This window comes from Alosa alosa, chromosome 3 (genome assembly GCF_017589495.1).
Source record: "Alosa alosa isolate M-15738 ecotype Scorff River chromosome 3, AALO_Geno_1.1, whole genome shotgun sequence".
Lineage (NCBI taxonomy): Eukaryota > Metazoa > Chordata > Actinopteri > Clupeiformes > Clupeidae > Alosa > Alosa alosa.
This window is the reverse complement of record NC_063191.1, coordinates 35,367,372-35,390,879: the sequence shown is the minus strand read 5'-3', so window position 1 is coordinate 35,390,879 and position 23,508 is coordinate 35,367,372.

Genomic DNA, 23,508 nt, shown 5'->3' with positions numbered 1-23,508 from the left:
TGTTTACAGTGGGTGTACAGTAGGCTAGCATCATTTCATTAGCATGCATGCAGTTTCATTCTCTGCAGAATGAAGTCAGTGAATGTATGTTATTTTTCAACAACATATTATTTTTGTGATCCTAATCAGAGTTGAATTTGAGAAGTTGATACTTTTATTTAGTGAGCAAAGAGGGATATGTTAAAGACAGACATTTGATCTGTATGAGGATTATCATGCCTCATGGAAATCAAAACAAACACAAATAAACAAACAATGGTTGTTGTTTAGCTCAAGCTTACACAAAAGAAGCAAGTTGGCCCCTTGGTTTCAGTGAGCTAACGAGCGACACTTGGAACATAAGTCTCAGGCGTCGGGTTTGCTTCTTGTCTCGTTTAAGCTCTGAATGCCACCATGACACAGATGTCATGTCAAAAAGATTACAGAACAGGCGTGCTGACATACTGAGGTGGATATTTTTAGCTGTGTATGGAAACAAATATGAGGCTGCAGGTGCTGTTGTGTAGACACTTTTCCATATCTTGTTCCATCTCCCCAAATGGAGCATTTTGTGAGAGTTGCTGATGATGCTGATGATGGATGAGAAGGCGAATAACAGTAGGAGGATAAGTACAGTGCACAACACATGTGATGACATCCTTTGTAAATTCCACATAAAACAGTACTAAAAAAACAGCAAAAAGCAAGGTGTGGTGTATGTTAACTTAGAAAAGAATTGTATGCTCACATGCAAATGAAAGGGCCAGTTGTGGCCTACTGCTTAGGGCTTTGGGCTCGGAACCGAAGGGTTGCCGGTTTGATCCCCGACCAGTAGGAATGGCTAGAAAGTGCCCTTGAGCAAGGCTCCTAACCCCTCACTGCTCCCCGGGCGCTGCTGTAGCAAGGCAGCTCACTGCTACAGGTTAGTGTGTGTTTCTGTTCACTGTGTGTTCACTAATTCACGGATGGGATAAATGCAGAGACCAAATTCCTTGTATACGCAAGTATACTTGGCCTAGAAACCTAATTTACGATTTACGTTTATGAAATGCCAGTATAGCGTCTTGCATGGCTTGAATGATATTGACATTAGTATAGCCGTTTCTTCTTAAAGCTGCAGACTTTCAGCTTAGCTTTCCTTGAATTTCCCCTGGGGATCAATAAAGTATCTATCTATCTATCTATCTATCTATCTATCTATCTATCTATCTATCTATCTATCTATCTATCTATCTATCTATCTATCTATCTATCTATCTATCTAGCTATCTATCTATCTATCTAGCTATCTATCTATCTATCTATCTATCTGCTAAAACACTGAAATTATTATTTTTTTTTATTTTATTTTATTTTCGTTTTCTTTACATTCATGTTAAACTCACTCCAAGTTCACGTGACTGACGCCTTCACGAGATCACGCCTTCACGAGAGTTGCGTGGCGTAGAAAGCAGGTGGAGAAACATCTCAATCCCAACTCGAGTTTAAGATCAGGCTTGTCCACAGCTGTTGTGAGTTTTATCACCCCCTAAAAGCATGGAGGCAGAGCACTTAGCCCTCCACACACTGCACAGACCCAATCTGTCACTGGAGCTGAATGCGTGTCTCCAGCTTTGGCATGCCTTATACCCTGCCCTTCCTCACACACACTCTCTCACATACGGACACACCAACATCTCTGCCTGGCCGTATGTAATTAACTGCTCGTTTTTTCGTGCCTGTGCTTAGCGAAGCGTGCAAGTGCAGCTGTCTCGGTAAATGCATAAGGGTGGGCACAGGAGAGCTTTAGGAGCACAAGAGGTGTGTGTGTGTGTGTCTCACACTCCTCCCACTCCCACCCCATCACACACATAGCCTACACATACACACTTCTCTGTCCCGCCTGTCAATTCCAATATCAGAAGTAGCGCTCTGATCCCCACCCCCAGCCGACCTTCGATGACCAGCGCTACTGATCTAATTGCCCGTTGCTCCGACCCTCGATGACCAGCGCTACTGATCTAATTGCCCGTTGCTCCTGCATGCCGTGACTGGTAGGGGGGCAGCAGGAGGTGAGGAGCGGGGGCAAGGGATTAAGCACTTGGTGTGGGACACTGTGGTGGCTAGCGTGTGTTTCATCCACCAACCCAGTGCCACACTAACCATCACATGCCTAAGGGAGGGTGTGTGTGTGTGTGTGTGTTTGGGGTGGGGGTGGGGTGAGCGCAGCGGATGCAATGTGGCCTCCTTTTCTTGCTCTCTAGCTCCCTCTCTTTCCCTCTCATACACGCAGCCTACACATGTGCGTGCAGACATGGTCACGCAAGTCCAGGAAGACAAGCTCATGCCAATGAGTCCAAATCACGCTCACACAAGAACACACACACAAACAACACTTATGCCTAAGCTTTGACAGTCATAACCAGTCATAGTTCTCACTCAACAGATCCAACATAAGTCTTATTTTTCTTATTTTTTCTTTAAGGCCTTATTAGAACATGTGCACAATAGGCCTATTAAAAAAAACAAATATGGCTGTCGTTGCCCTTTGCGTTGGCCGTGAAGCCCCTTTGAAAATCATAGGTTTACAGGCCACGGTGGCCTTGGTGCCCCCTTCTTTCAATATTCTGCTTTGCGTCCTACTAATAGCGATTTTTATTTAGCCTGTGGCCTGTCAAAACAATCTTAGCATTCACAGCGCAAATTAATTTAGTCTTTTACGCAGTGGAGAAAGTGACTGCGCAAGAAAGAAAGTGCATCCAAATTCACCCATTCTTCTCTGTGTGATGAATAGGCTACTTCGCATCACACAGACATCACAAGTATCACATGAAAGAGCTTTTTCTCAGCTTTTAAACGATGTTAGCCGATAATTGCTGTGTTGAACTGTTCGCGAGAAAAGTAAATAATATAATTCAATTTAATCATACATTCTACTGAAGGTTTTGCGTCCATGATCTCCCTACCCATTCATCTCGGTGGAATACTTCACGAACCCGTCTTTTAACACATGACAAACCATATATCAGAATAAACAGCAGACCTTACCGAATACAAAGGTGTAAAGCAGTCCCCTGTACAGTTAGCCGTTCCAGAGTAATCCAGTTTTGAATTTGCAGTAAATTTCGACATGCATGGATATCTCCAAATTTGGGCTTTAAGTTTTACAATGTGTTTAAATTGTTCCACATGATTTCATAACGGGCCAAATACAAAATAAATGTTACAAATATCGCCTAGATATTGGTAAATCAGAGGACAGCTGACTAAGAGTTTGTGAAAGTAGCCTTAATGATCACAAAATGCTAAGCATGCATCTAGGCTATTTGAGTTTCTTAAAGCTGAGCTGTGCTTAAATTTAAATTGTTCAATACATGATTTCATAGCAGGCCAAATATAAAATAAATTTTATATATAGCCTAGATATCTGTAATTATTAGATGATCAGATGATTTACAGTTCTATGTAATATGTCATGTTTCATGTTTTTGTAATGTTTCATACAGTGATGCAGGTCTGCAGTGAATAGGCTAAATACAACTTTGATCATTTTTATAGCCTACTACTGTACAGTTAACTTTGGCCTTGGTGCCCTGACATGTGGCCTTTGTACCCCCCACCAAATATGCCCAACTGAAGGCAAAGTGGCCTTGCCCCCAGAATGGTGAAATTCCAAGCCTGCTTAACAGTGCGTTCTTCCATAACCTTCTATACACAAAAAAAAGAATCCCCTGGAAAGAATATAAGCATGCTCTGATTTCACCTTTCCATATAACACCAACCTGTAAAAGACCCCTCCACCATGTATGTCCTTGCAGGTAACATTAAAGTGTGAGCAGATGGGTCAGATCCCTTGCAGCTGAAACAGCAGACCGCTGGGCGGTGGAGGGACAGAGGCCTTATCCCGCTCTCACATTCTTGTGTGCCCCACGATGTAGGGCAACCCCAGTTGTCTCCAAACACATGGCCCATGCAAAGCTCATGTGAATTTCTCAAGAGAGTAAAAATAAACTCTTCATAAAGCACAGCACGCTGGCTCTTTGACCATTTTAGAGATATTCTTCTATCCATGGTTATGGAGAAAATATTATTCTGTCCCATGGAGTTATGGAGAAATAGCAGTATACCCAAATAATGATGGTTTGAAGCAGGGCATTAGACCAACTGCAGTGTAGTGTATTCAATTTTAAAGAACCCTGCTGGTTTGTAAGCCTCTGATCATCATATCACCATGTGACCATCATGTAAATAGACTGATCGTGAGGACAGCAACCATAACCCTGCTATTGTTATTCTTTGTTAAATGATCTAATACTTGCAATGTAACTAGCACATAGACATGAAAACAAGTAAGGAACCCTGATTTTTTCACTCTCTCTCTAGAGTAGAAATGTCAGATGCCTGCCAGTGGCATCCATTTTATTGTATTTTCTGACTCCCCTCTCGCACACATTGAAAGCTGATCCTGAAACATAAGTTCCCTTTGAAGTCCTGACAGCAACTGCTGTGTACAGTAGCTTGAACCCTAAACGGGGATCAAAGAACATGAAAGCGTAGTAACTGTGATCCCATGTATACCGTACATATTTCACATTTGTGATGACAACACAATAACAAGAGCATCTACACAGTGGTGGATGAATCATCAATGTATATAGCAAAGCACAGAACTTTTTGCTATGTGCTTAACCAAGAGGCATTTAAGTCTTGGTAACCCTCCCCAGGTAAAAAGTAGTATACTTTAGTGTGTTAGAAATATGATGATAAAGTATATGAAGTATAAAACAAGTATGCTTACAGTTTTTGTACTTTATGTAAAGTATGTTTAATGTGTACTTTTAGAAAGTATACTTCAAAATAGATGTTATTAAGTTCAACATCAGTGTACTAAAAGTAAATATACTAATTCTGCAATATTCAAAGTGTTTTTGTAATGTACTTTTAAAAAGTGTACTTTGTTGTTAGTGTATTTTAAATGGTAAAGAAGTTTATTTTGTTTAAGTGTATTAAATTGCTAATACTTAGAGTTGTAATATAGTGTACTTATGGAAAGTATATTTTTTGTTAATAGATTGTTTGTATAGTTTCATCTAACTTTTAATAAAATACTAATGTGTGTAGCCTATAGGCCTGATATGTCAGCCGCATGGATGGCAATGTGCAATAACCTAGCCTACAGAGAGACACACAGATCAATTTTGGTCATCAAATACTATTTTTTTCTTTTGTTGATTTTGTGTCTTAGTAAGTAGTTTGTGATGTAGTAGAGGTGAGAGGATGAATGTGGCATTTTGTTAAATTTATAGGCAACACTGGGTGGCAGTCCAGTTGACGAATCACGATGGCTGTTTGAATTTGAAATGGAGTGGGCGGGTCTGTGCACCTTTCGAGCAAAACGTGGTGTGAGCAAACATTAACGTTATTTTATACAGTCTATGCTTGTAACTTTATTTGCAAGACAGATGTACTGAATAGATCAAAAAATGCATATGTTTACGGTCTGTATAAGGTTACAGGTTTGTCAAAATTAAAAGATACTAATGTTGTAGATTCTAGTCAAGCCAGAGACGTTGGTCCTACAGAGCCAGAAGGACTCGTCATATGAGATGACAAGGGCTGTAGTACAGCGGCTAAGGCCAGATTTTTTCCTGAATCATTCAGTTTTTGCAGAAAGCATGAAACTTGGTACAGGTATAGTACTACCCCTAGTGATCAAAAATTGAAATGGATCCGAACACATAGCGCCCCCTAGTGGCCCCTATCTTGATTTCAAATATGGCCACCAAAATATGCCCTTTTTTCCTACATTTATAATGATATGCTGCTTTTAACACATAATATGACGTGTCTATAGCCATCTTTCAGCATTATGAAATACATAAAGAGACAATCATACATAATAGCAGAGATGTAGCCATACATTCTGACACTGAGTCAACTTTCAACTGTGTGACTAAACCCTGCACTTGCCTGGGCTCAATCCTTCTAATTTGCCCCCTAGAGGCTGGCATGCTAGCAAGGAGGCTAAACCCCAAGGATGCTAGCATCTGTCAAGTCTCTTAAAGAAACATATGCTGCCTTTTAGGAAATGAGCTATTTTCTCTTCTATCCTAGTTAGATAAATTAGTACATACACCCAGTCAGAGTTAGATAAATTAGTACATAACCCAGTCCAACACATCCTAATTCAATTGAAGTGGGTGGGGCCAATTAGCATATGCTAAAGTTTATTTCAAGCCTTATAGTGATTGTTTGAAAAGATCTATTTTGTTTTATTGTAGTTTAACATTTATGCCTGTCAATGAAGCTAATTTCAATACATAATACCTTATGAGTTTAGCTCCCTCCTGACACATTAGGGCTTATGCTAGTCAGTAAACCAGCACTTTTAGAACACTGGCTAGTGCGTTCAGCGCCCAGTCCTTGGGTGTGCTTTGTGGTGGAAACACCAAAAGCTCAAGACAGGTAAAGTTGAGTATCATCCGCATAGCAGTGATAATCAAATTCATGGGAGCGAATGGTTTCACATGTGTAAATAGAGAAAAGTAGGGGCCCTAATACTAATCCCTGAGGCACACCTGTGGTGAGATCATGTGCCCTTTAAGGTAGGATTTAAACCAGTCAAGGGCTTTCCTAGACATCCCAGTTCAGATAGTGTACAAAGGAGAATGTCATGGCCAACAGTATCGAAGGCTGCAGATAAGTCTAGTAGAATGAATACTAATGACTTAGCAACTTAGATGAGGACTTAGCTACTCTCAATGCTTCGGTCACAGACAGAAAAGCAGTTTCAGTAGAATGACTCTTGAAAACAGACTGTATAGGGTCTAGCAGGTTGTTCTGATATAGTAAGTCCAAGACTTGCTTGAAGACCACTTTCTCTAAAAACTTTGACAAGAAAGGAAGAAGGGAGATAGGTCTGTAAAAACAGGAATGGTTTTAGAGGTGGTGGCAAATGATTGCAATGCAAACTGATTTTTCAGTAGTTTCACATTTGGCTAGGGTCAGTGTCACTACTGGTAGCATTAGCCAGTACCTGGAGCCTACAAACGTTGCACAGGTAGTCCAACTCCTCCAGAATGGCACACCAATACGTTCCATTGCCAGAAGGATTGCTGTGTCTCCCAGCGCAGTCTCAAGAGCATATAGGAGATTCCAGGAGACAGTTGCTCTAGGAGAGCTGGGCAGGATGGTAGAGGGTCCTTAACCCAGCAGCAGGACCAGTATCTGCTCCTTTGTGCAACAACAAACAGTAAGAGAAAATGTCTTGGAAAATGTAATGCTGCAACATCATTCATCAGCATGACTGGTGTGGTGGTGGGCCAGTGATGGTCTGGGGAGGGATATCCTTGAAAGGACACACACACCTCTACAGGCAAGACAACTGCACCCTCACTGCTCTTAGGCATCAGGATGAAAACTTCAGACCCATTGTCTGACCCTGTATTGGTGCAGTGGGCCCTGGGTTCCTCCTGGTGCACAGCAATGGCTGGACACATGTAGTGAGAATGTGCAGGCGGTTCCTGGAGGATGAAGGCATTGATACCATTGACTGTCCCCCCACACTCTCCTGACTTAAATCCGATTGAACACCTCTGGGACATTATATTTTGGTCCATTCAACACCGCCAGGTTGCACCACAGACTGTCAAGGAGCTCAGTGATGGCCATGTCCACATCTGGGAGCAGATCCCCCAGGACACCATCCGCCGTTTCATTAGGAGAATGCCCCGATGCCATCAAGCATGTCGGGGCCAATACGAACTACTGAGTACCATCATTGTTGCTGCGCTGAAATTCAAGCAAAATGGACTAGCTTGTCGCGTCATTTATTCAGTCCTCTGTGGATTGATAATTTTCATTCCAAATAACGAAGTGGCATCCTTTTGTTTCTAACACATTACCCAGTCCATATCAGTTTGAATCCTACCTCACAGGATGCTCGTTTAACGTATCATGGCTTGGACCCACCACAGGGGTCCCCCAGGGCTCAGTACTGGGCCCCCTTCTCTTTGCTATCCACACCACTTCTTTGGGACAGATTATCTATTCGCACAGCTTCTCATACCACTGCTATGCAGATGACACACAGCTTTATCTGTTCTTTCCACCTGATGACCCCTTGGTCTCGGCACAGATCTCGGATTGCCTCTCAGACATATCTACATGGATGAAGCCACACCACCTCCAGCTAAGCCTCTCAAAAACCAAACTGCTGGTCCTCCCAGCTAAACCTACTGCTCCCACCTACTCGGATGCCCCCCATATAGGCATATATATACCCCCCGACCGTTGCGCTCTTCAGACAAACATTGTCTAGCTCTGCCACCGCTCAGGTCAATCCAAACTTTTTTCATCTGTTGTTCCTCGTTGGTAGAACGCACTACCAGTTCCTACTGGAGCAGGGACATCCCTCTCCATCTGCAAAAAACTCCTGAAGACCCAGCTCTTCAGAGAATATCTCCTCTCGTAGCACTACTTACAACTAGCTAATTCTAGCACTTACCACCTGACTTGACTGTATAAAAACAGCTCTCACTGATGCACTTTTCCCTATTACATTACATTACATTACATTTGGCTGACACTTTTTAGCCAAAGCGACTAACAACATAGTAAACAGTTTAAGTTTTAGAGCAGTTCTCAACAATTTTTGGACAATTTACATTAGAGTACAGTAAGAATAAGTGCATCAGTGAGTGCTGTTTTTAACAGTTACTTGTCAGTTTGAGACGGCTGGTGAGTGCTAGGATCAGTAAGACTTGTTGTAAGTGTTGCTATGAGAGGAGTTGTTCTCTAAAGAGCTGGGTCTTCAGGAGTTTTCTGAAAATGGAGAAGGATGTCTCTGCCCTTGTAGGAGCTGGCAGTGTGTTCCACCTATTGTACTCTACCTTTTTGAATTGTTTTAAATTGTTCTAGAATTGTTGAGAGAATTGTTAAACTGTTTACCAGGTTGTAAGTCGCTTTGGCTAAAAATGTGTCAGCCAAATGTAATGTAATGTAATGTAGATATCCAGCATGATGTTTTTCCCCCATTGAGATCTGATGTGTTTTATTTTTTAAAGTGTATAATTTTGAGCAGTGTATAGTAAGAGTTAAGGTTTGCTCAGAAAGAGAACAAGGTAGAATAAGAATGTATTGATGATGTAGGTAGTTACTTCCATTAACCAAAATATAGAATAATTGGCTTATTTTCTTACACATAGTGGCCATATTGGAATCTTACCAGATTATACTTGATGCCCATAGACAGTAAAAGAAACGGACGAACAGACTCCGTCGTTTTCAATGGGAGGGCACTGAGTCAAATAGAACGATTTTTCAGTTGGTCCCCCCAGTACTGCGCAGACTCGCACTTAACTTCGTGACGTTAGCCATCGAAGTAAATCATATGATAGATAGGCTATACAGAAATTCTTCTCACACTTCCTTTGCCTTCAAAGTCATCAAAGTTAAACATTTATTTAAGTATTATTATTAATATCATCCTCACAAGTGATATCAAGTCGTGTTAAAGTTGAAACTACCACACATGATCGTCTTCAAAAACAGACGAACGAAACAGTTATAGCCTAGCACTGCTACCTAGCACTAGAAGCTAATCTTCTTAACACTTTTCTGACCTACGGTCAATCCATCGAAAACCTCTGAAATGATTATCGTTAGTGCCGTTTTTCATTAGGTTTACTTGCCTCTATCCAATGCTTTACCTTAACATACAATGGTATTGTAGGCTACATAGCTTTGTTCATGAGTTTCCGTGCTGGCTGGACTGAGCTTCTTATCCAAACAATATGGTTATCTCCCTACGGTGCGTTAGCTTCCCTACAACCGGACTCGCTAACTATACTTCTTACGGGAACCTCAACGTTACATACGAGGTAGCTGAGCCTGTTTTGCCTTCTATTGTTTATGTAGATAATACAGAAGCTACAATGTCGGTACAGGATATATGCTATATGAAGTTATGGCATTTCAAAAAAATCCTAAAATGAATGGGCTTCTATGGGGTTAGCAGAGAAGTGGTCCCTCCAGCCTACATTGATTCTTCTACTTCCGGGAATTCGCCTGCCCCCTTGTTGATGCCTCATATATTATAGAGGTTGTCATGTGATAAAATGACTGTTCAAACTTTGAAATTGTTTTTGAATGATATTTCTGTCAGGAATAACAATAGAGATGGTCTATATCCCCCATACTCAAAAAGCGGCCTGCGGGCCTTTTGTGGCCCTTGGGGTATCTATTAATGGCCCTCGAGCTGTTTTGAAAAGTTTTTTTTAATTATTTAAAAAAAAAAAAAAAAATTCAATCTCGCTGCCCGCTCTTATTTTGAAACCACGTGCCGCAATCTCAGTACGAGGCTAGGGGTTGCCTCCATGGCAACAATAAACAGATAGCACTCCAGTCCAGCCCTCCCATACTTTCTCAATGCCCAGTGTTCTAGCCTTGCTAGGACGTGAAACGCCCAGTGATTGGATACTCTTTGGGGAACTCTGTGGAGTATCCAATCACCAGGCGCCACATCGCCCTAGCAAAACTAGAACACTTGGCATTGAGATGGCCCCAGTCACTCTCAGCAGCAGTCACACGTTTACCGACCGGAGCCGTAATGGCATGCTCGAAATTTGCCCCAAAAAGAAAACTGGACAGCGAAAACCGCCAGTTCCAAGTGTGGAGTGGACAGAAAGGTTTGCATTCTTTCTATCACCGTCCAGCACTCGCCCTCTGTGCTTAATATGTCAAGAATATGTCGCGGCAATAAAACTAACGGTACCGATCCACTTGCACGACACTTCATTGTGTTGTGTCGCATAGATGTCGCGCTGCCTCCCCACGTTCAGTCGTGTGTGGGCGTTTTGTTTAAAATGTCAGTTACCAGCTCATACTTTTAGGCATGTACTTAACAGTATACAACACATTAATAGCATAAACAAACTATGCAAGCCATTTGGAAATCTTGTTTTATTTAAACTACTCAATGCAATCTCAACTCCTTACCAGAAACACCAACTGTCAATATATTCATCCAAATCCTAGTTTTGTTTGTTTTATGGACTACTAGGTGGTCGTGGAAGAGATCGTTAAAACATTATTTGTCTTGTAAGCGGAACCAAAGTTTCACAGGCACCGTTGTGGTAGAACAAAGGACCTACAAGCTCGTCCTTTTATTGGAGAGTCGCCTCGCGTTCAACGGATTCATTTGCATAAAGATGGGCTTCGCCCAGCTTTTTTTCGCGATGACATATTTTTCAAATGCAGCTGCCTTCCAAATGCTTTTATGGGCTAAGTAAAGTCGCTTGACGTCACCCATAGGACTAGAGTGGAATGCGACACGACAAAATGAAGTGTTGTGCAAGTGGATCGGTACCGTTAGAAATGTGAAGAAAAAGATGCTCATCAAAAACACATCGCATTTGTGGAGAAGATGATTGAGAACTTCAGAACAAGATTTGATGACTTCATTCTTGGAAACCAAATCCTCCTGTGCATTGGAAACCCATTCCTTGTCAGAAATGTGAGTGAGTTCACTTCAGAGGCGAATCAGGTATTCCCCTGGATCCAAGCTGCAGCACTCCAAACTGAGCTGATTGACCTGCAGGAGAATATCACACTGAGGGAGACTGAGGGAGAGTGTGACGTTATCACCTTGTGGACCAAAATGGTTACTGCGGCCAATTTCCCCCTGCTGCATAGGATGGCAGTGCACATCCTTACAATGTTCGGCACCACATACAGATGTGAATCTGCATTCTCAAATATTAACATAATTAAAAATCAGTACCGGAGTCGCCTAACCAACGAGCACATGCATCAGTGTGTCTCCCTGGCAATCACACCATTTCAGCCCAGGTTTAAAACATTGGCCAAAGAAACAAGAGGCCATTTCTCCCATTAAAGGGGACATGTGAGAAATGTGAAATAGTTTGTTAAAAAAAGCACAAGAAATGGGCTGCCTGAAGGCTATTTCTTTTTTTTTATCTTGAACAGGGTTATGTTTGGTTTTATTTAGTTATTTATTTTAATATATGCTTAAATTAAAATTATATTTTTATTTTAGGTAATATTTTTGTTTTTAATAAAAAGGAAATGTTGTTATAAAATATGTTATAAATGTTATACATAAGTTATATTGTTATGATACGTTATCGTACACGGTCCCAATAAATGGCCCCTTGAGTCACTGAAAAAAAAAATTGTGGCCCCTCATCATTTCCATTTGAGTACCCCTGGTCTATATTTTCACATTTAGTATGGATAGTGGATAGTTTGGATTTCAAAATGGCCAACATCAAGTTTGTTTGGAAATCATGTCAATACTTGACCCTAAAAATTGAGTGTTAGAACTTAAAATACGTTTTTATCTTGTTTAATTTTGAAGTTGTATCAACAATTCTATTAAGAATGGTAGCCATATTTGAATTCAAGATAGCGGCCACTAGGGGTGTTATGTGTTGGGGTCTATTTCAATTTTTGATCACTATGGGTAATAGTTAGTGATGGCAGTCTGACACTGAAGCTTCGATACATGCTTCAAACCAGTAACTGCAATTCCATTTGAACAACTGCTCCGAAGGTTGCTTTGCTACGGAAAAATCACGTGGCATATGACGTCCGAAGCAGAAACTGCTTCATTCTTTGAAAGAATCACCGGAGTGGTTCGCAGTGCCACCACCTCGTGAACCAATCGTGCTGCCACTGCAACTGGCACGGCCTTGTTTCTAGTCTGAATAGCGTGCTCAAAGCATAAACACTTTAGGCTAATGCACAACATTGCGTTTGGTTCATAGCCTCTACTGTGACAAGCATAGTTTGTTCGTATCGATTTATTTTTATTACAATGTAAGAGAGAGACGTGGGAAAACTTTATTGTGATGGCTCCTGATTAATCTTTATTTGTATAAATAATGATATCCCATTCTTATTCATGTGCACTACGTATATGTGGGGGTGGGGTGGTTAGGTGCACTAGATTTATTTCACTAGTAAAGCTTCCTGTCCACTATCTAGCTGGGATAATGTAGATGTAGTCTTGGCTTTTCACCAGGAGAGGTCACTGAAGCTTCGAGTAATGAACCCATTTTCGAATCAATTGTTCAAAGTGGTTCAGTGCTTCACCAAAGCTTCCTTTGCCCATCACTAGTAATAGTATAACTGTGCCAAGGTTCATGCTTTCTGCAAAAACTGAACGATTCCGGTGCTTAGCCGCTGTACTATGAAGCCAGTTGGATCTGAAGTGTCAAGTTCATTCAAAATACCATTTGACCCGAAAACAACAATACGGTTGTATTGAAAACAAAGGAATCTAAGGTAATCAAATGCAGAAAACAGGGTGGTTGCAGACTTGGCCAGCTTCACTCACAGTCCGCGCACGGGATCACGCGGTATCACGCAACTTTAATTTGTATTTTCCCAGTCAGACGCTGCAACAACCCAAACAACCGGTAGATGGCTCAAGTGAGCAGGGGGTCTCGTAAAAAGAAATGGAGCCTGGAAAACCCTACACAGACTTCACTACAGACTTTAGCAGACTGGTTTAGAAATAATTTAATAGCCAGAAATATGCCTGCCCTGCCCTAATAAAGAAATATTTGGTTAACTGCGAGTGAATCCCGTTTGCAGCTGTAGAAGAAACGCAGGACAAATTAAACATTCTGGCTTTCTCCGAGTGCAACGATGATAGACAAACATCATTTGGACAAATTATAGAGCATATTAACCTCCGCTTGCTCAGCCAAATGCCTTCCTGTTACGCCCTGTTATCACGGAGTTACAGGCGATAAATCCATTTTTTGATGGTCACAAGTTTACTTCATTAGCGGTTTATTTTTTTTATTATTAAAGAGTGTTTTTTATTTAAAGGTTTGACTTCGTGCTTATTCAGTAGAGCATTTAGTGCTCTTCCCAATCCCAGACGTTCACATTGCATGTTTGTTTGTAATGGATGCAACCCACAGATAGGCTACGCCGTTTGACGGCAATGAGTTGTTAACAGACATGAACCAAGACGATAGCCCAGCAGCAATCTAGGGACTGTTTGTTATTTATTGAATTTTATTGAATTTATTTATTGAATTTATTTATAGTTATTTATTTTGAGTGCTTCAGTCAAAAGTTGCATGACCCTCCCTTGCCTGCTAGAAATTGTTCAATGACCCTCCGACAGAATTGTTAAAAAAGACATGACCCTCCCCTGCCAATTGTCGCTGTCTTCCACCCAGCTGCTTTATGCCACAGCCACACACTGTGATAACGTTCTTAAATCAATCTTTTCCCGAGCTTGCATGCTACCAGTCCTTCCTTTTCAAATGTGTTGGCGCCTGTTTGCACAATTTCACAAATAATCATATGTGATTAATAATATGACAAATAATCCCTGTGCAAGGGGACCGAAACAATGCCAACTTTTTCCGTGTTTCTCACGTATTTTAACTTCCCCCCGCTGTCTTGCCGTTTTAATGTTTTCCCGTAGAATATCCCATATTTTAATACTCTCATAACAGCCCTGCCATCAGGCCTGTCTCTGTGTTGCCCTGTTGCTACCCCTTGCCCTTCCAAAGAAACAGATGTCTTCAAATCATCGTTTTCCTTGCTTGAAGGCGAACTTCACTAGAGTGATGTTAACCTATTTAAGTTTAACAGCGTGATTGTCGTGAGAGCACGATTCATTGGCGCTTGCATGTTCGCCTTATGTCTCACGCATGCACCTGAGGCTACTCAGCTACTAGAGAAAGAATTTCCCCTGTTTGTATGTTCACTCCAAGTTGGCCTACCATAACTTACCAACTCTGCACTGTAGACCCTAACTGGCTATTTATATTTTTCTATGAAATAAGCAAATGTATTTGTTCAACTTTATGAGGCAGAATTACGCACTAGGCTACTTGGAACATAACACATTTGACAAAGGACAGATGTATGTTATAGTGACAAAATATTAACTTTCAGTATTTTACGATGTCTTTGTCATGGGGAAGTTTTTTTCCCCATGCATTTATTCTAGGCTACTGTCAGTGACTGCCGTGAGAGAAACGGGTTCTGTGTTTCGTTCATGTCAGTGACTGACGCGAGAGAAGCGGGGTCTGTGTTGCGTTGCGTTAATTTATTTTCAATTGGGCATGCCGTGCCGTGTCGTCCACAGCTCAGTTCTGACAAAGCCGAATTTACTCCTTTTGAAACAATGAGTGCGCGCGTTTGTATGGTTATATTGCTTGACGGGGGGGATCCCAAGCAGCTTTCAGCCATAAGGCTACTTTGAGAACATTTCCTAATTCACCCGACACTAATATTCAAAATGTTGAAAACTATTTCGGCATAGCCTATTAACTGACCACCCGATTCACGTTGACTGGGGGGCAGGGGGGGGCATCAGACATTTGTGCCCAGTTAATCCGGCCCTGCATCAAACAAATCACACCTTCCTACCAGCTGTGACATCTTAAAAGAAGTCGAGAGGACTCCTAACTCACAGACCTATTCACAAACCGATTTTGTGGCATTTCGCCTGTTTTGAAATCCTATGCGGCTAGGAGCTTCCAATCGTGAGGAAGCAATTTTGCATTGTAGGCATAACTAACATGCAATAACGCCACCAACAACAACCAAAACTAGGCTACTCATTGTCAACATGTAAATTAAATGTAGGCTAACATTATTGTGAATCAAATTAAAATGTTCTCTTTTGCAAACGTAGGCATAGGCATAGTAACAGATTAATTTAATAATGTTACAAAGATACTACATCAATCCGTATGTTTCATTAGGCTACTAGGCTATTTGTTTTGCCTTACTCTTGATTCATTTGATTTCATTCATAGGCCTTTTTATTCAGTTATTCATCATCTTCTGTCCTTGTGTAGCGCACGCATTCTCCATATTTTACTCCATCCCCCACTCTTGAAACTTTTGTGTATGCTTGTTTGGCATGCCTGAATGTGTGTGTGCGGCTGCACAGAAAGTAGCCTACTGGTGCTGAAAAGGTGAATAGATTGTAGAATAGCCAAAGAAGATGTAGCATTGTTATAAAACCTTTAAAAATCTCTAAAACAATCACAAGTAGGGCAGTTCATCACAGTTCATCCATTGCAACTGGATTGATGAAAGGTCACTTACACCTGTAGGCTACATTGTATTTGGGAAAAGCAAAAGGTATCAGCATAATGTTATTTATTTATTTTTTATGTATTTATAAACAAAAACATCTCTGTCAGTTCCATGCCGTTTTCAACAGCTATCAAAAACAAAGGTAATTTTTGGATGGATGGATTTTTTGTGAATGTTTCTTCTTCTACATAAGATTTTAGTCATCTTTAGTTCATGTAATACTTTTATTGTCAATGCACAAATTAAGTAACAGTAGTCTGAAACGTTATTGTTAATGCACAAATTAAGTAACAGTAGTCTGAAACGAAATGCTGTTTTACATCTAACCAGTGGTGCAAATAACTGACATGTCCAAATGGGCCTTGATGAAATGCGTCGTTAGACTGTTCATACACATTTTAATGGGCCAAAGTTGAAGAGCTGTTGTCCGTTATTGTTCGTGCAAATATAGGCTGATTCATGTTCCCTATCCCTTGCATTGTGTAACTGAGGTCCATGGCTAGTCTGGCTTTCATCAGACCAAGCTCAATCTTTTAAGAAATCAAAAAATAAATAGCGGGCAGATCAGGCTGGGTTCACCCAGCCTAGTCCATAGGCACCCGATATTGTTTAATTTTCCGATTGAGATATCCACACTCTGGCTATTCTAAATGCAAAAATGCATCTGGGAGTTATGACAAAACTGTAACTAACAAACTAGATTCTTATAGAAAGCTGTTAGCTTCCCTAAGCTACAGGTAGGCTTATAAGGTAGGCCTATTTACAACATAAATTGTCAATAGGCTATGCTGGCGACACAAATAAAATCTCCTTTGGAAACCAATGGCTTACGCCTTACAGTATCAAGCGGACTTAAACTGCCATATCGTGGCGAAAAGTTGTAATAAAATTCACGCAGCTCCATGAGTCAAGGAAAGCGCGAATGAAGTAGCCACTTCTAAATGGGACACTACACAGTAGCTTAAGGTGTGTTGCTAAAGCAGCCACAATGAAATGAAGGTGTCATTGTTTGGATACTTCACACACACTGTGCTTCACACAGACTACAACTACCAAACTGGAATCAAAGCACATCGATTCCCCTCTCACACCCTGCACGCACTTAAAACAAAAATAAACAGGCGTCTCAGTCTCACACATGTATAGGCAAAACTGTATCAGACCGGTGTAACGTTGGTAAATCTTCCATTGCACAGAATGATTTTGTAGCACGTGCAATAAATGACAGTCGAAAGATACAAACAGTGCTGCTATCAATTTGCTTAGTATAACCGCATTTATAGTTTTTTCTACAAATGCAATCAATCAAATTGGCCTCCATCACTCAACCAACGCTAACGGTAACATTACCTATGTTCTTATTGATATTATAAGATTTAACGTACCTGCAGTAAAAACCAAGCATGTCCGATAAACATCCTCAGATTTATTTCGGCTTCAAGAAGAAATGGGAATTACATTTCATGTGAACATCGTCCTATCTTTATTAGATGTTCTCTGCGGTAAATTACAGTCCTTACAAGCGTCCATTGTTTTTCCAACCCACTTTTAACTTCCAACAAAATTACGTCTCACTGCAACGATGCACCATCTAGTTGACAAACGACTACTTATCGCCAATACTGGAAATGCAGCCATGATGATGATGATGAATATTTATTTTGGCTTTCTTTTAATCCTACTGAATTTGTAATTATGTATTGGCCGTTCTAATACCGAGTATTATAGTATGTGGGTGCCTGTGTGTGTGTGCATGTGTATATGTGTACACCGCCATCTACAGGCCAATGAGTGTACAGTCACTAAATGTACACATAACCTAATTTTTTTTAGACCCCATGGATGAAATTCTTGGCATACCCCTAGAGAATGCCAGGTCAATCATACACATAAAATTTGGTGCAGTTCTGAACATCTTAACTGAAGATAGGGGCGATTAAAGCAGAATAATATTGCATTTTCATTTTTTACCGGGGGGGGGGGGTGCAAATCACAAATGAGTGATTATGGGCCAGGCTGATGTGGGCCCTTGAGACCAACATACCATAAAAGATTCTTCATCCTCAGTGCCACGGTTCAGGTAGTTATTTAGGAAAAACTGCTTTTTTTGCGGTTCGGGGGGCCCAGCACGGGGGGGGGGGGGCGGGGAAAAACAAAATTTTTCCAGTAAAAGTCTAGTGGGGCTACATACCCACCAAATTTCATGTGCCCCGGTGGTTCGGTGTACCGGGTATCGTTGACCAAAAATTCAGGAAGTAGATGACGGGAAAAAAAAAAAAAAAACTTTGACAATCCCTATATGACCGCTTCGCTAGCTTCGCTAGCGGCAGTCATAATAATGTATAGTATTTTATAATCTGCATAATTATTAGTGGCTAAAATTGTAATTTGAATACTTCATATTGATTTTTAAAGTATTACACTTAGGCATATCTTTAATGTAGTGTGTAAGGCTAATTGAGTGCACATTGGTGTAATTGAGTGCCCGTCACTGATATAGGCTACGTGAGAGTAGCCTTCAGCCTCACGGTTTTAGGCTAGTGAATAATAGTTCATAGTAAGGATATGTGGATGCAATTCATTGTTTACTCATTAGATAAAATAAATGTTCAAAAAACTAACAAGTCGAGGAAAATCTTTCTGGGATCATAGAAGAGCTAAGTGTCTTGCAATGTTCATTAATGGTTTTAGTGACCACTCCACGAATGACAGACATGACCTGAGCTAGCGGGATAGTTAGCAAGGAGCTCTCTCCAGATGTAAAAGTTTGCCATGGTTGCGTAGCCTATTTCTAAATGACTTTAAACCCAATAGTAGGCCTAAATTACTTAAATAGGTAGGTTAGCAACACAAACTTGAGAGATGCAAGTGAGCAAATCAACTTGATATTAGCCTATTATTATGTGTTACAACAGCACCTAAACTAGCAGCAATGTCTCACTGTTTATGGCACGACAGCATACGTGTGTGTGAGGAGAAATTATGCACAGGCTATAGGGGAGGAGGCAAGCATGCCTTGCGCACACGCATGTTACTTCAAAACAACACAGTCATTCTTAAAAGTATCGATACTAATAAGATTAGGTATTGTGACATTTTTAATTTCAGGGTATTGCGATACTTTTGTAGTATCGTTGCATTGTGCAACACTATACCAAGGTCAATGCATTTGACTGCCGTCCAGCCCCGGGTTGGCACCGAAAACTTTATGCATCTTGGACTGGAAGATGGTGTGCTAGTAAGGATAGCTACCACAGCTTTTGCCACCACATCTCAGTGTTGGGAGGGAAGTTCACTCACTGCACAACTCTACCAGCTGTACCTTTCCTCCTCAGCCATGATCCGTAACCACCATGGCTTTCTTTCTGGGCCAGAAGACTTTGCAAACAAATAAGCAATAAATGATCATGCATTACAAATTTAGCCATGTTAGACTGTTAAGTTGTTGGCTTGTAAACTGGGTGTCCAGTAAACAATTTCAAGTTTAGAGGGCAAATTCTCTCACCAAGGAGGGTAAACAACTTTTGTTTTTCATGAAATCTGCATTTTGAATTGATGGTCTACCAATGAGGCTGTAGAGTATCGCGACACAATAGTGGCAAAAAGCACTTGCGCAATAAAACATGCATTCGGGTGTATTATATTATATATTATTTCACACACATGATATTAAATGCGAGCGTGCAAATTCTCTGCGCAAGCGCACTCAGAGGAAACTGCTCCCCATGCAAGGAAGAAAATGCTGTGAGCGAGGAGGAATCTGACCAGCGCTCCAAACAGCCACTCGAAAAATCACTCGGCTCTCTCAAATTTGATTTCTGCTCACGGGAAGTGAATTTCTGCTCTCGTGGGTCTCTACTTGGGGGCGGGAACCAGGTTCACTGGTCAGATTCCTCTTCACTCGCAGCATTTTTTCCTCGCTCAGGGAGCAGTTTCCTCTGAGTGCACGCTCGCATTTAATATCTATGCATGTGAAATAATATAATACGCCCAAATGCATGTATTATTGCGTGAGTACTTTGTGGCTCTATTGTGTCTCCGTGGTAGGCCAACAATGACAAAGTTACCACATCCAACTTGAAAAGATATGCTCAAGAGATCCATAACTTTCAGAAAAATGTTTTACTTTTGTTATGGATGAATATTATGTTTTGTTTTTAGAGAGAAATCTGTAATTTTCATTCATGTCAATAAAATGTTTTTCTCATAAAGTGTAATTTATCATGTAACAGAATAGGTAGGAGAGTACTAATAGTACAATTTTAAATTACACTATATTATACTTAAATTGCATGCCTTTATAATGCTTAAAGTATCTTAAGACTATACTTTTATTAACATAACTGCAAACTTTCAAGGCACTAATTGTAGTCAGGAAGTACATTTGAAGTTCATTTAAAATATTACAGAAGCATGCCAAATGAATAGAAATGAAAATAAGAGTGTATTCAAAATACACTACTACACTATTATTAGTTATACTGTAATGCCTATTAAGTACATTTCCAGTACACTTGGGATGTTACAAAAGTGTACTGTGACTGTGTTCCGAATGCTCATGAATCTCTTTTTTGTATAATGTACTTAAGAACACTTAAAGTTTGAAAAATGTTGTTCCATTTTAGCATACAATTTACAATTGAAGTGTAGTCAAATAGATTTTAAGTTGAACTTAATACATAATAGAATACACTTAACTACACTTGTATTTGACAAAAAAAGTACGAACTGTACTTAGTACACTTTTAAAAAGTATATTTTTAATAGATATTTTTTTCACCTGGGTCAGTTTATGTTAAAGTTTATATGACGGCTATGGTAGGACTAAACAATTAAATCTGCTCAGTTATTTTACACACTGAAACAGTGCATCATTGCTGGGGCAAGTCGCATAGCACCACTGTTCAAAAGGTTACCGGAAACAGACAGCTGGCCTACTGTAAGAACCATTCAAAGGAGATAAGCTAGAACAATAACAGGAATAGATATGGATCATGAAAACTGAGTATGAAAACATCATTCCCCAAAATACCCAGTGTTACATAAGCCAGACTCTCATGAATAGGCATCGTTTTCTACAAATACCTCCAAGTCCAAACGTTAATGAGATCTGGGCAGAGCCCTTACATATTCTTGCATCAGGCATTATGTCATTATGTTTTAGCAACGGTATGGGTCTTGCACTCCAGACTACAATTTTGGCTCACTGACAAAGTAATTCACATTACTGCTGCCACTTACAATAATACAGCAAGATATCCAAGGTTGAGCTCAGAGTAAGCTTTGATCATTGTGCTAAAACCATAACTGTCTATCAAAAGCACACTGACACGCTGCTAGTCTAAAAAAAACAGCATTATCTAACTGGGGACTATTTTGCCCCATTTAAAAAAACAGTTTGCTGTACTTGTATTCAGTGTCTCCAGATTTAACTAACTGTGGAATGAGTAATGGAATGTGGAACTAGGTCAGGTGATAACCTCTCCAAAATGTTCACTAATCACTGAAATGGACTAGGGAGTATTAATGGAGGATGACTTATTAAATCTATCAGAATCCCAACACTTCTTAGCCTACTTAATTTATTTAATGGCTGCTCTATTGGAAATGGGTTTCAAATAGAAATTCCCCAGTTAAAATATAAAACTGATTTTGCAGTTTTTGGTGCTTATATAGAATAGCATGGTCCACGGTTGATATGGAGTTATCAGTCATCCACTGTTGCCATGACATGCATTTTGATTTGGGTGAGGCTGCCCCCTAGTGGTAAAAGTGTCACTTGCATATAAGCAGTGAGCATTGGCCTGCTTTGGCTACATTGTGCCAAAGTAAGTTATTTTTTATCAGAAAACACACTCATATCTCTATTGCCATACCACTTTAAAATGGTAGTCAATGCATACTATGTTGCCTACGTCATACTTGGTAATTCATTACATTTTGACTTGCATATTTCTTGTTGATCTTGTAATGAACCTCCTGGGTAGGAAAAAGTCCCCCTCTAGCAACCCCCTTTGTTCCTTCCCACAGGTAAACAACTCAGAGACTGGGCAGACGCCACACCACCATGGATAGTTCAAAAGTTTTTATTTAATTCATAGACATAGCCAGGCGGCTCCGGACATAATAACCCATAAAATGACAGATGATTTGGATCCTCAATCCGTGCAAAACAGCATAAATAAGCACAGCAGTCCACAAGTCGGTCAACGTAGCAATTCATAAACAGTAACACCACAAAGAGGAAAACATCTCCATTCGGGGGCCTATTGCACAAAACTAGGATAAGGGATTAAGCCGGGATATCTTGGTTATCCTGGCTCAATTTATCCGTGATCCAGTTGCACAAAAGCGGGGTAGGGGGCAGCAGGATATGTTATGGTATAAGTTACCATGGCGATTTATTCTGTGGAGCTAGCCTGCTCCAGACCAGGCTAAATTCCAGGATCTATTTAATCTCATCCCTTATCTCAGTCAGCAGTCACCACAAACGGAAACCAATAGTTATATTACTATATATAGCTATATTAATAGTTATATATTAGCACATATACCTAGACCCACTGTCATTATTTAAACGTTTGTGATCATTAATTAACTCTTTACATACTCGCCATTCCCGACCTGTCATGCGACAATGTGACATCACAGGAGTGCCTAACCATTTTGCGCGTGGTGGTCGCGGCACTGCAATATTCTCCTAAACAGCGCGTTGCAGGCTATCACTACCTACTTCACACCGTAGAAGAAGCAATGAAGCCGCTCTAGTTGCCATGGTGAATCTGTGATCGGTGGCGGGGTCTATTTGAGGGAGCCTTGAGCGCGCACTTATTCAGGATAGGTTTTACCTGGCTTATTCAGGATAGTTTTCACCTGTCTTATTCAGGATGGGTTTCACCTGGCTTATACAGGATGGGTTTCACCTGGCTTATTCAGGATAGGTTTCACCTGGCTTATTCAGGATGGGTTTCACCTGGCTTATTCAGGATAGGTTTCACCTGACTTGATGAATCTGTGTCTGCTCATCCTGGCTTGCTCATTGTGCAACCAATTAAGCCTGTACGCTCTTGTTTTGGATTCATTGAGCGCAGCTCAGTAACTTATCCCGGATGTCTTAATTCTGCTTTTGTGCAATAGGCCCCGGGTATCACCAGCACACCATTCCAGTGTCCACAATAAAAGGTTCCCCGCACCCCCTGTCACTATAAATTATATTGCACTAAGAGTAACCTGGCTTTCATTCATAAAAACACAGATACACGATAATCGATTTAATTAAAAGGGAGACTTCCCTGCTCCCCGAGACCCTCCCCTGGGGCCTGATGGCAATGGACAGCGGATCGAACCTTCATGTGGCCAGTGACTGTAAGGTTCCAGTATGTAAATTCCAGCATGTAAGTTCCAGTCTGTAAATTCCTGTATGTAAGTTCTAGGGAGTTCAGGGGCTCA